Genomic DNA, 20495 nt, shown 5'->3' on the forward strand with positions numbered 1-20495 from the left:
AGACCCAGTTAGAAGCGCTTCAATTCAGCGAAGAACACAAATGTCTGCGTGATTTATACCAGTTTAAAGGCAGATGAAACAGCGCTGACAAACAGGAGAAACTCTGTGCGCAGCGATACAGTCAGAAGGCTTTTCCGCTAATCCCCATCATTTACCATGGATTTACTGTAATGTTAGCCTAGTAATATTAACTGCACCATGAAATCTGGGATATACATATTGATTTGTATTATATTATTAATGTAGACAAAGTATTAATGGACTAATGGAATATAATTACAGTATTTAATAGTGTATTTAGGCTACTGTTTTTCATACAAATACCATAGAAACCATAAAGTTACATTTTGCCATGATAGTGAGGTGCCGTAGGCTATGCCTGGTTTCATCTGTGGTTGTCATGATCTAAATGCATGATACTGGATGACCAATAGTTAAGTTTAATAAATCTCAAACAGTCAGAATATTACATTTTACCAAAAAATAAAAATTTGCACATGCAGAAATTAAGAAATTGTCCAATAAAGATATTTATTTTGTTAAGAAAAAATGACAAATGTTTGAATGTTCAACCTCAGATTTGTGAAATGTTCACCTGTTTGGCAAGTGTTTGTCATGATATGTTCTGACAATAAAGAGTAGTTTAAAACCACAGTTAACGCTCTGGTTTCTACAACTTTCACTTAGGAGCAAAAATATGCCTTTAAACTTGAAAGAAACAAAGATTTGACTTTTATCGTGATAATTATCTATATCGACTGATATAAAAAAAAATTATCGTGATTTTTTTTTTGGCCATATCGCCCAGCCCTACCCAGAAATAAACTTTTATATTGCACCTGAACCGTAAAAGCCAGCCTTTTAGGAGACAAAATTGGATACGGGCAATAAGACGTGAAGCATCAGCAGGAAGAATGGGTAAATTGTGGGATCCTGACACTCAGTGGGTCTCATTCATGAAACACGAGCAGAACGAATTTTTGTGTAAATCGTGTGTAAAGTGGTTCTGGCGTAAATTTTCGGATTCATTAAAATGTTCGTATTTTCCAAATGTTAGTTGGTACGAAAGAAATCTACACCTGCTCCCAGCCACGCGTAAAAAGTGCGTTGAACATCCGAACGTTTTGCTCATTAATAAGGCTGCCTTTTAATTCACCGTAATCGGGTACATATTTACACAGCGTTTTGAAAAAAAATTATATATTAATTACATACGGTTTTTCTTTTTACTTTTATTACGAGAGCCAGTAATAGCATCTGCAAACGGAACACAAGTCCGCAAGTCACAAGTGTTGCAGTCAAGCTTCATGTCGAAACATTTTCTTTTCACTTCTGGGACTGTTCGATTAACAGATTAGTTTATATGCAGATTAGTTTAGATTAGTATTAACTGCATCTGTAATATGCTGCCAAGCATTTTTACCTAAAGCATTTAGGAATTACTAAAAAAAAATTTTTTTTTAGGGCCTGATACTCCACTATGCCCAGCAAACACAGAACGTTCCCCTAACGTTCCCGTTTGGTTCCCATTTGGTTATTTTTTTGGGAACCAAACAAGAACGTTCTGGGAACGTTCCCTGTAGGTTATTTTTAGGATCTTTGTTTATAACATTAAGGGAACGTTCCCAGAACGTTCCCTGTAGGTTATTTTTAGGTTTAAATTTATAACCTAAAGAGAACGTTCTGGGAACATTCCCTGTAGGTTATTTTTTGGATATATTTTTATAACTTTAAGGGAACGTTCCCAGAACGTTCCCTGTAGGTTATTTTTAGGTTTAAATTTATAACCTAAAGAGAACGTTCTGGGAACATTCCCTGTAGGTTATTTTTAGGATCTATTTTTATAACTTTAAGGGAACGTTCCCAGAACGTTCCCTGTAGGTTATTTTTAGGTTTAAATTTATAACCTAAAGAGAACGTTCTGGGAACGTTCCCTGCAGGTTGTTATTTAATAACCTAAAGAGAACCTTTCCAGAACGTTCCCTGCAGGTTATTTTTAGGTTTAATTTTTATAACCTAAAGAGAACCTTCCCAGAACGTTTCCTTGCAGGTTTTAGGTTTTATTTGTATAACCTAAAGAGAACGTTCTGGGAACGTTCTCTGCAGGTTATTATTTTAATATCACTTAGCCTACTATTAACAGGCAGATTACCACCCACACAGCAAAGGAGTCCGTGGCGGACCCGCCCTCAAGCCGCCAGATCCGCCTGACTGTCAGATTCGTTTTCGCTGCGCTAACAGGATCAGCCCCGCCTCCAGGATCGGCCCAGCCTGCGGTTTTAATCGGCGGACCCAGAACGGATCACATACGGATCCGCACTTCGGACGCGCCTTAACATGTGCCCCGCCCCCTAACGCACTGTCACCTCGCGGACTCGCTACAGACGCTGGGCGGACCCGCTGACCAAACGCGCCTAATTTCAACTGTCGCCATCGTCACAGAATCATTCTCCGCTCTGTGGAAAAGCTAACCGGCAGGTCGACAAGCACGGAACACGGTAAGAATGGTTCAAATATGCTTTATTTGTACAGTTACTTAGCTGTAAAACATTACCGTTCATACCGTTCAACATACCGATGATTTTATTTCTGAAATGATTGTGGCAAACGAAGTTAGCAAATTGTCATTAGCGTAGATTTGAGTAAAAATGTATTTGATAATTAATAACTTTGAGTAAAAAGCTATTTGGATGGTATATTCTTTCTGTCTGGGAGGTTAGGTGATTTAATTAACGTTAGCTGTCCGGATTTTTATCACACCCTGATCGCGTATTTTCTCCCCTCCAGTAACGTTAAAATGTCAGGCAATATTATCATGTTAGGCCTAACGTTACCCAACTTACGTTTTTCACTGAATTTCTGGTATAACATGTCCATTTTTGTTTACATTTTGACAGTTCCACCTCCCCATGTAATGTTGTTTCAAAAAAATAATTAATATTATATGATACTGTGTGTGTGTGTGTGTGTGTGTGTGTGTGTGTGTGTGTGTGTGTGTGTGTGTGTGTTCTGTTGCAGCTTACAGTTTGTTCAAGTGCCACCAGTCTTATTTTGGAGTTTCATCTTTTCCTGACATCAGAGTAAGTAAGATTTAATACTGTTCCAACTGGATTTGTTGTCAAATACTGACACTGGTCCACACTACAGCATTTAATACTGTACTGGTTTGGTTAGTTTGAGTCCATTTTTGTTTACATCATGACAAATATATTCTCCACCACCTCCCCATGTAATGTTGTTTCAGATAATTATTTCATATCATATTAAGATTGTGTGTGTGTGTTTGTGTGTGTGTGTGTGTGTGTGTGTGTGTGTGTGTGTGTGTGTGTGTGTGTGTGTGTGTGTGTGTGTGTGTTCTGTTGCAGCTTACAGTTCACAGTTTGTTCAAGTGCCACCAGTCTTATTTTGGAGTTTCATCTTTTCCTGACATCAGAGTAAAGTAAGATTTAATACTGTTCTAACTTGATTTAGCCAGATATGTTGTCAAATACTGACACTGGTCCACACTACAGCATTTCAATTGTCAAGGCTTAAAAAATTGCAAATTATCAACTTGAAGATGCAGCACTGGCCCAATGGGGCAGGTGAAAGTTCCTGCAACTGGCCCAAGTGTCTTTCACGCTGGCCCCGGGCCATCAGGCAGTCCTTATTGTCGAGCCCTGCTGTATAATTATTTTTGAAAACACTCAAAATTTTGGTTATTTTCCACAACTCACTAGTTGAAATGTGTATTTTGTGTTTCTGTTACGTTTCTTTTAGATAAAATGAATAGAAAAACTGTACCTGTCTCCAGCTCCACCTTAAGACAGTAAGTTCTTCAGCAACTTCACTGTAAGTTGACAGTTCATTGTTGATTCAATTGAGTTCAGTAAGGCCACATTTATACTGCAGGTCTTGATGCCCAATTCTGATTTGTTGACCATATCTGAATTTCTTTTATATTTTTGGACCAGCTTTTTTAATTTAAAAGTGACCCATATGCAATTACACCATACACTTGGTGAAATAACCCAAGGTAGACATACTGACCTGTTCTTGAAACAGGAAGTTAAATTTATCTGGTGCTGTTTGTTACTTCCTTCTCGTTTAAGGATGTTTGGTGCCACAAAATTGGTACAGTGATGGAGTTACCTATTGGCCAAACTACAAAAATGATGAGAGAGTGAACGGGGCAGTGAAAAATTCTAAGGAACCTGGACCTGACTGGAAAAAATATGATGCCAGAGTCATGTGGTATGCTATTTTCTTTTTAAATAATCTAAATGGCTTTTGTAAGCAAATATCAAAGTATTTTGCCAATATGTTATATGGGAAGAAAATCCTTTTAATTACATTCTCATATTGTTCTGTTGTCTATAGTTCTACTCTATTAATTTGAAGGTCTACTGAAGTTTAACATGTAGGCTATTTATTTTATAGATGACTACTTTGTGGCACAACAACTCTTGAAGAAAGCTCTAAATTGCAACACATCAGATCTACAGTCTGAAGAGGAAGAGGAGGAGATTCGGCCAAAAAGAAGGCCAAAGCCGATGTTAGTATACGTATATTATCCTTTATATTTTACATTAACTTTTTGGCCTCTATATTTTCTCAAAAACATAATTTAGTGTTTAGGATATGATGAACCCGACAACCACCACACGTAAAGCCAGCTGAAATATAGATAAATGGTTTCTCAGAGAAACCATTCTCAACCAATTACATTGATTTACAATTTAAGTTCTTAGGCCAGTGAAAATGTTTATGTAATTACATTTACATTTATGCATTTGGCAGACGTTTTTATCCAAAGCAACTTACATTGCATTTTAAGGTACACATTTACATTCTTATCAGTTCTTGCTTCCCCTGGGAATTGAACCCATGACCTTAGCATTGCAAGCGCCAACACTCTACTGTTTGAACTACAGGAAGGCTTTACATTTATTATTATTATTAATAAGAGTAATTAATAAGATGTTAACTGCTTGTTTTTTTCCACCCTAATTTATAGTCATTTCTTGGGAGACTCTGATGAGAGCGAGGAGGAAGATGCTCATAAAAAGAGGCAAACTTTTAACACAACCATCAGCTCCTGTTTTTGCACCACCACCTTTTATCCTAAGTAGCGGCACAGCTGCTCCACCTCCACCCATTTCTCCACCTCACTGTTCACAGAGACCAGCAGAAGAGCAAACCCCTTCTGCAAGCAGGGTCTACAGACCTACCTGGCGGGGGGGAAGATGTGGATCAGACAGTATTGCCTGCTCTGGTGAGCAATACCTCATTAGATACAAGACTCAAATAGAGTATATTTTGTCAGCTTTTTTATTTTTATGCATGCTTAGTCCTGTGTCAAATTTACTATTTAACTTTTATCATATTTAGTCAACCTTATCCTGTTTTTGTTTAGTTCTTTTTTTAGTCAACTAAACTTATGGGCATTCAAGTTTTATTCAAGGAAAACTTTTTTTTTTTTGTCACGCTGTATAATGGTTAAAATTATAATCACTTAGTCATTTTAGTTGAACTTCTGTTTGTGTTTGTGCCAAATTCTTTAGGGAGTCTATTAAAGTCTGTAGTTTTCTTATGTCTCATTAGAACTACAGAAACGCGACCCGATCTGGCAATCTTACATAGCGTGGTTATAGCAGATAAAGGACCGCAAAGCGGAGGCTGAAGTGCCTTTCACCCTGTTACGACTTGACATTATTTTAAGTTAAAAAAGGAATTATGTCTATCCTCTAAAAAACAACAACCTGGTAGCTTCAATGTGATTTCATGACATGTAATGAAAATCTGCTTATGTATTACAGGTGCTGTGAGAAAGAGCCATGTCTCCTGTGCCGCCACCGATGACGACATTACAAAACATGTAATCCGGTGGTTCAACCTGGCATCAGATAGGGGAAGCTCAAGGAGCCGGAGCCCCTGTCAGCAAACCTTGACCCAACAGTAGTGAAAAAAAATACTTTATCATTTTAGTGTAATGTTTTTCACTAAATAAAATGATGTTCTTGGTACAATTCATGGTTGATTTCATTTTTTTCTGTAATGTCTATTCAATGTATACATGAATAAAACTATTTAAAAAATTAGTAAATACATTTATAGTCTGTAATAACCTATTTTGTTATTGTTAGTTGGCTAAAAATTATTAATGTTTAATGATTCATGTTTTATTCAAAGGCACATACATTAATAACTATTCAAGCTTTTATAGAGCAGTCCAGTCTATCTAATGTTCGTCCACCATTAGATTTTAAATATATCTGTAGCTATAGTTTTGGCCAGATAATCAAGTGTGGGGAAAAAGTGGCATTGTAGACGGAATTTTATGAACGGGTCCAAAACGGACCCGGGCCGGGCATATGACTGGGTCCAAAACGGACCCGGAGCGGATATGCGGCTCATTCGCGGATCCAAAGCGAAGCCGGGGCGGATGTACCCATTTATGTACGGATACGCAAAGGGACCGCAGCGGTGTCAGACCGGATCCGCGAGCCGCCACCGCGGCGGATCCGGCGCGGTGTGCAAGTGGACGCAGTTTCGGATCCGCTTTCTGGATCCGTTCCGGAGTTCACTGTACCTCCGCGGCGGATGCGTTTCGTAGTCAGTTTGCTGTCTGGGCAACTGACAACGTCGTCAGTACGGTCCCCTAAGGTTATAAGATAACCAACAACGTTCAGATCTATTCGCAATAACTTTTTATTAATGATATTTTAAATTATGTTATATTTTAATTCTATATGTTTATTTAAATGCTGCATGACTTTGAAGTGTTTTAATGCGCATGCGCGTGATCAAACACTGGAGCACGTGCGCTGCTCGAGAGCAGATGGAAACGTCATCGACAACTGACAAACAACAAAACTCCCGTCTCTCGCTGTTGGTTTCACTGCTTTCAGGTAAGTTTAGACAACAAAATCTCACAAATAATACACACAAACGCCCCTGACACATTTCTTACGTGTAATTGACACGCTTCTGTTAAATATTTATTTTAAAGAAATGATTTTATGTCTTTGAAAAAGTCCGTTAGCATCTACGCTAGCTAACCGGTTTCAAAAGACAACGTTAGGCCTAAGTTACGTTAAGTTGAGGTCTTATTTATGAAAGTTTGGGTTTTTAAACACATATTTAGTGTAGATAACAGTTTTTGATAGTTTTGCTGGTAATTTGTCAATGGGAAGTAAGCTAATTTATTTAGGCTAACCAAAAAGAATGCACTGTATTGTTAACTTAATCAGTGACGTTACTTACCAATATTGCTAAAATGTGATTTCAGAATAGCGAGAGAAAAAATAAAACTCTACAACAAGGGGTGAGTTATTGTTTAATCATGATGATAATTCCATATGCATTTATTTCACAATATATTATCTTAAGATTTGTATATATTTATCTTTTATGCATTTCACCTCTGTTCTAGCTTGGTTCCTTGTAATAAACCTATCACATGTAATATTTTTGGCTCTGTGACAAACAGCATGTTATGTTCCTAGATCATCATGCTGTGATGGCCTGCTGCACTCCCTGTCCAAGAAAATCTCTATGAACCATATGACTAGTAAGCAAAACCACCTCAAACATGCAGTGCACTGCTGTCCAAAGGTTTGGGGTCTGTAAGATTTATGCTTTTGAAATAAGTCTCACATTTTAAAATCATTAACCCCAAGTTTTTTCAGTGAGATTGTCCTTGAGAAGCCTGTAAGCTAAATAATCAGCTAAATAATAGGCGACTAATACAATATTATAATGGTCATAGTTATAATAATTCATTTAACTATTATGATAACATGATATCCTGATGATTACTATATTTTATTTTATTTCTTTATGTCTGTTTTGAATTATGTTGGCCAATGAGACTGACAACATACTGTCCAACTCAAAGGTATTTATGTATTTTTTTATTTTTTTTTATTGATCAATACTGAAATTCTTTGTACTTTTAAATGCGGTTCAGGGGGTCGACAACTTTAGGCAGTTATTTTTCACAGATTTATTTATTTAATGTTTATTTGACAGGGACAAATGCATAGAACATTGCTTTATAAAAAATACAAAGTAGATGCCATGCATACAGGTTTATAGCCATGACTAATTTGCAACCCCTAGATATCTTGGGCAGCTGTGGCTCATACTCTTAGCCTTTAAAAATGTTTGAATTGATATCCCCAATGCAATATCAGGGGGTAAATATATCATTAGAGTTCTTAAAGTTATGGCTTTGCTCTTGTTACCAGATGAGATAAAATCCCTATTGTTTGGCCCTGTATTCTTCAGGACAAGACCTTGATGCCATCCACAGTCAGTAGATGAAGAAGGTGAGTTTAGCCGAATTCAGTTCTCTTTCACTTTTTTTTTTTAGCTTAAACAGACACGTGCACGCAAAATGAAGTCAAAATGGCGAGTTTCCTCTTGTCTTGTGTTTTAAACAGAAAGAAAACGGATGCGTGTCATTTATATTAGTTCTGCGCATTCGTCTTAAAGGGACAGCAGCCTAACGTACCCGCAGCTGCTTGTGTCGCCAATGGTGATCAAACATCAAAAGAGAGAATGACTTGTAGCTTTAGCAAAGATACATTAATTTTATAGTTATTTTATTTTTACACTGAAGACTTATTTTACATTTTGATAAATCAATTTCTGTACCTGATAAGTTAGATTTAACTGAAAAACATAATGCACTGCTTATTTCAACTGTGTTTTTCTTCTATTGTATTTATCTATGCTTGTTATCTATTGTAATTTTCTATGCAGGTTCACTCCTCTACAAAATCCCCCCAATAGAGGTTATGCGGAGCGCCCAGCGGTTGAACCGGAAAGAGGTCTAAGCATTTCCGCTTTTCACTTCCGTACACATCTGCAGCGGTAGGTGATCTCTGAGTTTACTGTTAATTTTTGCTTATTACACTAAAATTCTTACTTCTGTTTTAATTAAAATGTCACGAAGGCTAAAATATCAGAAAAGGGAACATCCGAACAGCAGTTTTTGTTGTGTGCCGGTCTGCTCTATGTCGGGGAAAATGAGTAGTACAAATAGGTTCTGTACTCATAAAGTGACGTCAACATCAGCAGTAGCATTCGCCGTCAGGCAAGTGTTATTTAAATAAACTCCTGATGTACTTACAAACTTTCCAATGCCTCGTTTAATGAGTACAGAACCTATTTGTACTACTGTAGTAGTTTGGTACCATTCTGGGCATTATTAGTGGGGTAATTTACCAGATACAAACCTGGAGCCGTTAGCGCATGCACTAAACCATACGGCTGATATCTCTAAATAAACTCTAAATTTTTCAATATTGTGCAGCACTAATATTGAGCATATCTTAAAGTGAACCTGGAATGATAATTTGTGATACCAGATGAGATGTATGTATGATAGATTTTGAACTGTACTATTTTTTTATTTCAGGTTTTCTGGGATCCCAGCGGAAGGCATCAAGGCATCAGATGTTGGCCTGGACAGATGCACCTGTAAACTACACCGACCTTTGCTTTTGCATGGATGGCTGATTATTACCATGTTCTGTGAGGGTTTCATTATAGCAAAACTGAGCACCTGTGACAGTGGAATTTGTAGGTGTAAAGTCACAGAGATTAAAAAAAAAAAATTGATAGCAGTTTCAAACTTTTTTTCACTTTCTTTCTCATAAACAACACAGCAGTTACAGGTTTTCAAATTCTTCATTGGAGGTGAGACTTATACATAAAAGGTAGAGCGAATTCGCAGGTCAGAGTTCACTAGACTTAAATATTATTTTCTCTGTTTTTTATTTGACTTCAGAGAGAGAGGCTTAATATGGGTATCCTTACCCCTATATAAAACATTCCTTTTTTGATTTGTAGTCTGAAATAATAAATAGTGCAATATAAATAAATGCAATGTATTGTTTTGAAATATATAAATTTTTCTATACACATTGATGCTGAAATATCTGAATAAATACATGATACCAGCAGCGCTCGTGCTCATATCTCCTACAGCTTGTGATCCCAATTGTGATCCACAATCCCACCTCACTCTTTTCATTTGCTCCAGATGAATATTAATGCCATTACAGGGCTTGAATTTTGGCATGGGATTGTGTGTCCATGTAACGCGTTGTCTTTTTATTTTCTTGTTAAATTTGCAGATGGTGTTGGGAGTTTAAATGTTTTGAGCGGAGTGAAGATTGGCACATTCATGTATATTGTATATAAATGAATACTTTTTCAACTTTATAGCCAAAGTTATAGGCTACAGTTTGCAAAAAGATCGTTTTAATTAAAATGTTTGTGCAGTTTTATTTGAAATATTTTCATGTTTGAAATATTAAATGTAAATTACTGTTCCTGAATACATTTTGCTAACGCTGTTTTTAATGACTTATTTTAGGTTGATAATTAAACAATGAATAAACAAAAACATGGATTGTGTGCTGATTTATTTATTTAATACAAACTGATTGATTTACTTATTAGTGATAGTTTCTGTAAATTCAATTTATTGTAATAATATATTCATAGGATTCTTAAGTGTTTGAACAATAAACAATGTAGAATATGTTGTTTGTAGACCTACAATTTGTGTACAGGCATATCAGGATGTGTAGACGTTAGGAGAACGTTCCGGGAACGTTCTGGGAACCTTTCGGCAACGTTCCGGGAACGTTCCCCTAACCTTCCGGGAACGTTACGAGAACCTTGCGGGAACCTTTCGGGAACGTTCTGGGAACCTTTCGGGAACGTTCCGGGAACGTTCCCCTAACCTATAGGGAACGTTCTATTAACGTAAAGAAAACTTTCCTGGCTAACCAATAGGGAACGTTCTTGGGAACGTTCTGGGAACGTTCTGGGAACCAAAAACTAACGTTCCCAGAACGTTCCCAGAACGTTAAATTGTTAGCTGGGTGTACGCTTGAAAATAAAATGTGGCTTTTTGAATGAACTTCTGATAATAAAACTTCGATTTCTGCATCTGAGAAATTTCTCTTCTTCATTTGCTTTTGAGAAGACATGTTGAAATCCTTCGTTTCGTGTCATAATATGATGCCCATATATAGTTGTCAGTCGGTTTTAATGGGCGGGATTTATGGTAATTGCGAATTAGCGTGCAGCGCGTCCCATTTACGACTGATTGGAATTCATTAACCCACACACACATTTCACTATCAAATCTGACGTTTACGAAGTATTTGTGAATCAGGAGAAGAGTTTTCGGGAATGTCTCTTTACGCGCAAATCACTCACATATTTACTCGTATATTTACGAATGTTTCATGAATGAGACCCAGTGTGTCTATGTGTGTAGTAAACATTTTGTCACTGGTAAGTCAAATATCCAAATGTCAGTTTTCTATATTATATTAAGTGTAAGCTAAGCTGTAGCATTTTCACAGTATGCAATATCGCGTTCCAGTGGGCGTAGTTCTTAAAGGGGTCATATACATGCACTTTTACAAGTTGATTTCACTGAAATGTCTGTTGGCAGTGCCAGTGTCTTGGATATATTCCGTCTTTTTAGTGGTACGGGTGTGGAGTAGACGCACGATAGGCGAAAAAATGTTTGTTTGTAAATGAGTGCGGAGAAGACGCGTTCAGCCGTGATCCACGGACGTAACCTATAAGAATCCACGGACGTAACCAACTCATAGACAGAAAAAAGGAGTCGCCGGTGCAGCACAGATGTCTACTAATTAATTTTTTTACTTAAGGTGCATTAATATGACTTTATAAAATACAGTGTGTGTTAATAATGGTTAGGCTACTTTGACGTTCATGTTAATGGATGATGTGGCTATTCTGTTGGATTCACAAAAGCTGAAATTTGTGGTTGTGTTAGTGTTGTAATAGTGTCCTCTGGTGGAGAACAGAAGGAACAGTAAGAATGTGACAAAAGCATCATAATCTTGTCCTTGTTAATTCAGCGGCACGGGAAGTAGGAAGTTGCTTTGGATTGTAAAAAGCAATGTATATTTTTGTTCATATACATTATTCAATTTTACCATTTGGTAATTTATTTGTAACAAACATTTTCAGTGGGGAATAAAAAAAAGCGGTGAACCCCCACCTCAACCTAAATGTTGCTTTAACATCCCATCTTGATTTAATTTTCCCACATTTATCTACACATTAAAGTTGTATTGAAATCTGAAACCTAATGTCAGCTATAAAGAATGACATAGGTAGGGTGGTTTTTTTTATTTTTATTATTCAAGTTAACTGAAAAAAAATGAGTGAAATGAGCACCAATGATTAATATAACAGTAGTTTTTCATTTGCGAGATACATAAAGCTTGAACAAAGCATCATCCAGTCCGTATTTCAGAGAAACATGAAAATCATCTCTAAGATAGGCTATTTTATGTTGTTGTTGTTTAGCTTGGCAGCGAAAATAACAAAATATCTGTTCAGACTTCTGTCTAGCTTCTGTTTCAGTTAAAGAAAGAAAAGTATATTGTTGTGACAGCCAAAATCAATGACCTTAATGTGCTTTTCATGTTCAATACATAAACAACACTAGAGGTTTTGGGATACTAGGTTATGTTATGTCAGCAGACATCCCATGAGTGTTGGCTTTCATTTGATACCATTTTTATGAATATGGGCCTTTTGGTTGTGGAGATATTCAACATTTACTGTTGGCATGTCGTGTTGAGCAGGAAACCAAAAAATTAGCCTGAAATTGCTTGTACAAGTCAAAAAAAAAAAAAAAAAAATTCAGCTTGACAACCATCCTAATATCTTACCTATGGGTGTCTTCTAACTAAAAAAATAGGGTGACAGCTTGTACCAAAACATGTCCGCAAAAGTCTTAACGGAAGCCCTTTTCAGAATTGGCCCCCTGACTACTAACTAAAATTGAAAGTAAAGTGAATTATCTTTAATTCATCAAAAATAATCGGCACTTCACACATTTTCCACCTTTAAGACGTTTGACTGATGCAGTTAAACACTGATAGTGCTCTATAGGGCAAGGGTCGTTAGAGTCAGCAATCCTGAAGACATTGATGAACGGGTTGATCAGGATTAAAGCTAATGTTGATAGGACATGGGGGTCATGTGTAGTTATAGTAAATAGTGACCCTGGATCACAAAACCAGTCTTATGTTGCACGGGTATAATTGTGGCAATAGCCAACAAAACATTGTATGGGTCAAAATTACAGATTTTTCTTTTATGCCAAAAATCATTAGGATATTAAATAAAGATCATGTTCCATGAAGATATTTTGTAAATTTACCACCTTAAATATATAAAACATTTATTTTTGTGAATGGATGCAGCACTATCGCCAATAGAAAATGACAACTTTAAAGGCGATTTTCTCAATGTTTCGATTTTTCTGTACCCTCAGATTCCAGATTTTCAGATAGTTGTATCTTGGCCAAATATTGTCCTATCCTAACAAACCATACATCAATGGAAAGATTATGTATTCAGCTTTCAGATGATGTATAAATCTCAATTTAAAAAAAATTACACATAAGACTGGTTTTGTGGTCCAGGGTCACGTTTCCTCTGCATGCCCTCTAAATATTTACTACACTGTTAGCCCTTGCTGTAAAAAAAGGCATAATTCAGACAGTATCATACCATTTTCCATTAAAACAGTAATATACCGTAGAAAATAAAACTAGCCTACAGGAATATACTGTAAATGAACAGTGCTCAAAATCGACACTCAGAGGCTGTTTTCCCAATCACACCCTATACCCTCATTCATTCACTATTCCCTACATTAGTTCACTAATATAGTCCACTTGACAGAGTGAATGAAAAGAAGTGAGTGAATAGAGACACTGATGAACACCTGATAAGCAGAATCACTGAAGGACAGAGAATCAAGAACAGAAAAAAGAGAAACACAAGAACTACAACAAATTACGATTATTTATTTCATACATGTACAAAAGTTCTTGTTGAGAATTAACAGAGATTGAGTTAATAATAAAATTTGTTGTCACCATGATGGAGATAAGTATTTGCTTTAGTTGGGCTCTTGTCCCTTGACTTCTTACCATTCATCTCTCTCTGACTGCTGTAACAGTGAATTTATAAGACACATTTGTTATGGCAAGAAAGAGTCAAGAGGAAGTTGATCAGGTGTTTTTGTTCTTTTGTGATGATGTCACAATCATCCTGGACATGTCTGATTTTCAGATTTTTCCTGTATATAGTTATTGAAATTATGGGTGTGTCATATTTAGCATAAATCTGTGTATACAAAATGAAATATATATTTCTGTAATCAGGTCTTCTGAAAAATAACAATCATATAGTGCATTCAATTTTACTTTACTCCTGCTTGGTTCAGACACACACAGATATCAACAATCAGCATATGATCCTCAACAATGGTGAAAAGTTTCATGTCGCAATGCATGCTGGGTTCCAGGATAATATAAAACTCCCAGCATGCACTGCTGCATGAATAATAATAATAAAAAGAAATATTGCCACCATTGTTGAGATTAATGTGCTAAATTGTGATATCTCTGTGTTTCTAAAACAGTGTAGCTCTGTTTTTTTTTTTTTTTTGGTTTATGCATGATGTGTTATAAAAAATGAGTCATAGTAATTTATTGCTGTAGTTTCACAGTAGTGCTAATGTAACACTTTTGATCGAGGATAAAACTCTGAATGAATAAGAATTAATTCCTAAGTGAATGAACAGGCAATATGATGATTTTGTCATAAGTATTACAACCGCAATCATTAATAAACCGTGTGTGCGCACAAGTGTGACTTGCAAAAACACAGCTCAAGCAGCAACGGAAAAACTAATGTTTTAGCATCAGCATCCCAACTAAAGCAAGCACTGATCTCTATAATGGTAACTTCAAACAAACATTTTCAATTAAAAACTTCTGTATGACAGAAATAAAGTCATACTGGTAAATAATAAGTGCAATAATGTGTAATGGCTGGAAGTCAGTCGTAGTTATTGTGTTTCTCTATTTTCTGTTCTTGTGTTTCTCTTTTCTTCAGTGATTCTGCTTGCTAACAGCAGGTGTTCATCACTAATGCTCAACAATCACTTACATATTCTCTTAATTATCTCACTGCAACACTGTCTCTGTAACAGATTAGAAGTCTGTTAAATTTAAATAAATCTAAATTCCCAGCCACACCAACACAGAGAGAAAGACAAAAGAAATACCAAAACAGTATTTTATTATTTCTTTAAAAGTTAGATTTAAAAGGGCAGCATAATCAATTTCATCCTCAATAACCAGGGGAGACAATAAAAAAACATGAATATGTTTATATGTTTATAACAGGTCCAATATTCTGTCCCAGGGAGAAACAATACCCAAATCCAGTTAAATCCAGTCAAATCCGGATTTTAGCTCCGTGTTTCCCCTGCCACCGGCAAAGAATGTCTGTTTCAGCGAGACCTCAAATAGCTGATTCCAAATCCCGAAAAAAAAATCCCGGACCAGGATTTCCGCGGCGCCGCTCTGCGTCTGTCAGTGGAGAGATCGTGAAATCAATGGGCAGCTTGCACGTAGCCCGGCAACTTAAAACTTAGATGACTAAAAAGACAACTTTCCTTTCCTACTTCAAGTGAGCTCATCAAGAATGTTATCGTGTCTGCTGCTCCGCCGTCAGCTCCTGGATCTGTCACTTAGAAGAAATGGACATCTAAGAACGCCTTCTAACTCAGATGTTAAAAACACACACGCGCATCAGCGTGGGAAAAAAAAGAACCACTTCCCTTTAGTCGGTGTTTTGTGAGCGTTGACACTGCAGAGTCTGGGATTCGGCTCCACCAGGCACAGAAAATCCAGCCAGCAGCAACACCGAGGGAAAAGATCAGCAAAAAGTCCACTTCAGCACACAGCTCGTTCAATCTGTCCAGAGCGTTCTCACCCCGGTAAGAGATCTAACGTCCTTTTTATTGGGAGTGATCTGATCAGCTGGCAAATTAGATCGCTGATGTGATTGGGGTTCTACAGGTGTGTCAATTAGTGTTTGTTGTTGTTGCAGTTTGTGAAGGAGGAAAAACAGTACCACCAATGGTCCAGCAAAATCACAGCAAACAAGGAAAACCACAGCAAACAATATAAAAGTGAATCCACCTCAAACAATATAATAAATTAGTCCACAGCAAACAAATATGAAAAAGACAGAATTGCTATATCAATCAATCACACTGCTCTACTTATTTTGTATTATATGACACATCAATGTTACTTTTTGCTATTTGTAGTGTGGATTTCCCTGTAGGGTTGAAAGGGTTAACAGTGTAAGATAAAAAGACACACCCACAAAATGTATTTTAACAGTAATAAACTGTAAGTTATAAAACAGGTTTATACTGGCAACACTGTTGCCAGTAATTTACTGTAAAATCTTGTTTTTTGGGTCACCATTGTGCAGAAGAGTAGAGCCTGTGCTTCAGTCCAGGAGAAGATCTAGATACATTGATGATATACTGCATGTTGCTTTATTTAACAGGCGGTGACTGTGTAGTTGCTGGTCCAGTGGAAATCTCTTTATTTACAAAAGTTTTGTTGTGGTTTCAAATGAAATAAGTTCACAGTAATACTTTAAATACTTTTTAATTTAATACATTTAAATTACAGTTGGTCAATTTAAGGTTTCTGCAAGTGAAATTAGTTAACTTGAGTTTTAGTGCATTTTACAGTAACATACTGTAGATTACAGTAAAGAACTGCACAATTAACAGTAAATTACTGGCAACAGTGTTTCCAGTATTTTACTGTAAAAAAAACCCGGTAAGGTCTAACAGTGCACTAACAAGGCTCAAAATAGCCTCACACTAACACGGTAGCATAATGAGGGACATGCAAAATGAACCATGGAGAACTTTATAAGTGTACAGACAGTTTAATAAGAAGATACTTTATTAAGACAGTACATTACGTGTTTACAGGCAGGCGTCATCTTGGAAAACAGTCTCAACTACTGTAGTTGTAATCGCGATATTGTTATGCGTATCTCATCAGTAAAGCCGGTTCCTTGATTAGTAGTAAATCACCATCACCTGCTTTCAGATGGAGCGGCATTTACTACAAAGAGCCGTAGTTAACTGACAAGCTGAGCCAAATCACATCAATATCGCGGATGTATCGCCAGCGATATTTAATGCGATATGGCTCAGCTTGTCAGTTAACTACGGCTCTTTGTAAACAGCAAAACCTCCAGTGTTAAAACCTAGAGTGTTTAAGTTAATGAGATAACTAAGTGATTAATTTAGTGATGATGAACATTATTGAAGACACCTGATGTTAACAAGTAGAATCGCTGAAGGAGAAAATTGCGAATTGTAAGTTACCATTATTGTGATGGGTAGTTGCTTAGTTGGGCTCTGACCCGTTTATGTGTACTTTAGATTTTATTTGGCTGTTGTATCTGAGTTAAAACTGCCAGTTGAACAAAGACTAAAAAGTGATCTGATGGTGTTGGTTATATTATGACAATCATCATTTGAACTTGATCACTGAACTCATTAAAATTCTTCTTTCGGACTTCGATTTATGTTGTTGCTTACAGCATAACTGTGAATCTGAATACATGCCCAGTATTTTTGATGTAATATAAAGGATTTCTTTAAAGTTGATTACAAAAAAAAAAACCATTATTTTAGGCACACACTGATATCAAGATTCAGTCTATGCATCTCAACAATGGTGAGGAGCAGAATATTCAATGAGGAAAAGTAAATTACATAGACAATTCAGATCATAATTTATTCATACCGCAATGCATGATGGGAGCCATTAATGAGTTGTGATTGGTGGCAGCCACTGCAACATGCTTTATTATTGTCACCATTGTTGAGATTCACAGGCTGATTATTGATGTCTGTGTTTTAAATGGATATGTCTGAATGTCTTTTATATCAGAACAATGGTTATTAAATATTTTGAATTATAAGTAAAGTACTGATAATCGTAGGCTGAAGAATCACTAAACTGCTGCTAACAAGTTAAACCAAACTATCTCAATATGTTTCATTTTTCGGATCACAGCATGATTATGTCAAAACATAACCAACACTATGAGATAACATTTTACTTTGTTCAGTTAACTGTTATAAAACCAATAACAGCAGCAGACGAACAACAGCAAATAGTAAAGTAAACTTATAATGGTCTAGAGCCCAACTAAAGCAAACACCCATCACCTTAATGGTAACTTACAATTTGTGATTTTCTTCTTCAGTGATTCTGCTTGTTAACATCAGGTGTCTTCAATAATGCTCAATCATCATCACTAAATTAATCACTTAATTATCTCCTCAGCCCTAAATGCCGCTCCATCTGAAAGCAGGTGATGGTGATTTACTACTAATCAAGGAACCGGCTTTACTGACGAGATGCGCATGACAATATCGCGATTTAAATCGCCCAGCCCTAGCCACGAACGCTAAACTAACTATTCGAAGGACCAAAAAAAAAAAAAAAAAAAATACAAAGAAATTATAAAAACACATCTATCTTCATGCATTTTGAAAAATGTTTTAATATAAATTTTGTTTTAATGTAAATGTAACTGTAAATGGCCACTTTTTGTGACAAAGGTCAGAACTCTTTTTTGAGGTGCTCTCTTGTCATAAATTCATCTATTTCTGTTCCTACATAATTTGTAACAAAAAAACAGTCCTAAAATATCTATTTAGGAGTCTCAGACCTTTCCAACGGTATATAGTTTGTCATGATTAAATTAGGATTTAATTGTATTATAGTGAAGTAAACTTAAATGTCCTGCTAGCGGGACGGTGACACTTAAGGGGTTAAAAAAATACAGATTCAAGTTTTCAAAATGAAGAAAAAATTCAGAACTTCAAATTCAGTTTTCTAAAATTCAAACCGCAGAAAATTCAGATCTTACAGAAAGTAGGTCACATGTCATCTGCAGGGAAGAGTAAAGGATCTCAGATAAGTCGAACAGAGCAAGTGCACTTGTTCCATGGTGGATTGCTATTATAACGGCGGGTTTGCAGGCGCGCGCCAGAAGCGGTTCACAGCCGAGGAGACCGACGGTCTCGTCAGGGCCGTAAAAGACAGAGAAGTTAAATTGTATGGGGATGGAGAAACCCAAATTAGCTTCGGTTAAACAGGTGTATAATAATTTGGGTAAATGTGTAAGCTAGATTTATGCCTATTTTTTCACATCTTCATGGACACCACAATGATTTCCCTCGTGTGTTAATATTTTTCCTTGTAATAATGTATGATTTGCAAAAATGAAAACTACTACGTCTGTTTAGATTAGAGAATCAAAGTGCATGTTCACTGAATCGCCCAGAGTGTTCCCATAGACTTACATTCGAACTGCAGGCACTGCAATGCATTCTCTATGAGTTCCGGGAGGGCTCGCACTAACGTGCTTATGTCATCATACGTATCCTTAACTTGTGCAGCGATTGGTGGGAACAAACAAATCTTTACGATTAAGTGACAAATAATATTTGAAAACAATTTTGAATTTTAACAACAAGAAAAAATTAAACACTACTTTAATATCTTTATCAAATGTGATTAAAAAAAGAAAAAGAAAAAAGAGCGAGAGCGAGAGAGACTGTTGGACATCTCGCGAGTTGAGGCCAGTTGAACTTGAACAACGTCATGGCAAACGCAGTTAATTCTATCATGTCATTAAAAGAAATACCATTCAAGCCGTCGATAAATTGGTTCAGCATCGCTAGACGAGGTGTTTGAGGAGCACTTGAAAACTGCCACAGTCTTTAAAGGTACATCAAATAGTGAATAGTGTAAATAGTGAGTAATGTGCAGGGTTCATACGGGTGCTTGAAATCCTTGAAAGTGCTTGAATTTGGATGTGTTTAAGGTTTGAAAAGTGCTTAAATTTTGGATAAAATGCTTGAAAATGTAACTTTCTGTCACAACAAATATTTATCTGACGGAATAGTTCGTTTATTAAATGGAGAAATAAAATGTTGCCCTTCAGATTCAAAGCGATTTGCGCTACGCTGGCCAGAGCAAGTAACGTTAGCATAAATAGAGTTATGTGATTTCAGTTGTTTCTTATTAAATTGAAATTGGAGTAAACGTTTTTGGAAATTCGCATCCTGGCTGGGCTTCGTTTGAATTGATTTGGACTTGCTGCTGAATTGTTAATACTCATATAGAAACAAACAAGGAGATTTATTGTAAGAGTCAAAAGGAGTTTATTTTTCATTAATATTAAAGTAGTGAAGTTGCCTTTACATGCTTAAGCTGTTAATTTATCCATTGCATGGGTGGACCTTATCCCTATCAATCATCCAAACAACCCCCCTAAGAGATTTTGCAGGAGCTGCCACTGTTGAGACTGTTTCTTACCTGATAGCGGATCCTCGGTCAGAATGAGTGAGTGAAGGGATCTTGATTCCTCTCGTGTTTTTCTAACATCCTCTCATGTTGTTAGTGCACTTTGTGGGGACTCTCCATAGACATAATGGTTTTTATACTGTACAAACTGTTTATTCTGTCTCCTTACACTAACCCTACCCCTAAACCTACCCATCACAGAAAACTTTCTGCATT

At 36.5% G+C, this 20495-nt stretch overlaps 2 long non-coding RNA genes across 2 annotated transcripts; both read left to right on the forward strand.

Moving 5' to 3' along the window:
- Positions 1–2398: 2398 nt before the first annotated feature.
- LOC308706223 lies at positions 2399–4205 on the forward strand. The gene is made up of 5 exons (XR_014032010.1): positions 2399–2498; positions 3019–3080; positions 3366–3439; positions 3760–3808; positions 4092–4205. It is a non-coding gene; the product is annotated as an uncharacterized lncRNA (long non-coding RNA).
- Positions 4206–7826: 3621 nt separating this feature from the next.
- Positions 7827–10387, forward strand: LOC308686921. The gene is made up of 4 exons (XR_014029656.1): positions 7827–7879; positions 8272–8312; positions 8749–8859; positions 9407–10387. It is a non-coding gene; the product is annotated as an uncharacterized lncRNA (long non-coding RNA).
- The last annotated feature ends 10108 nt before the right edge of the window (positions 10388–20495 follow it).

This window comes from Scardinius erythrophthalmus (assembly GCF_964197995.2).
Source record: "Scardinius erythrophthalmus genome assembly, chromosome: 1".
Classification (NCBI taxonomy): domain Eukaryota; kingdom Metazoa; phylum Chordata; class Actinopteri; order Cypriniformes; family Leuciscidae; genus Scardinius; species Scardinius erythrophthalmus.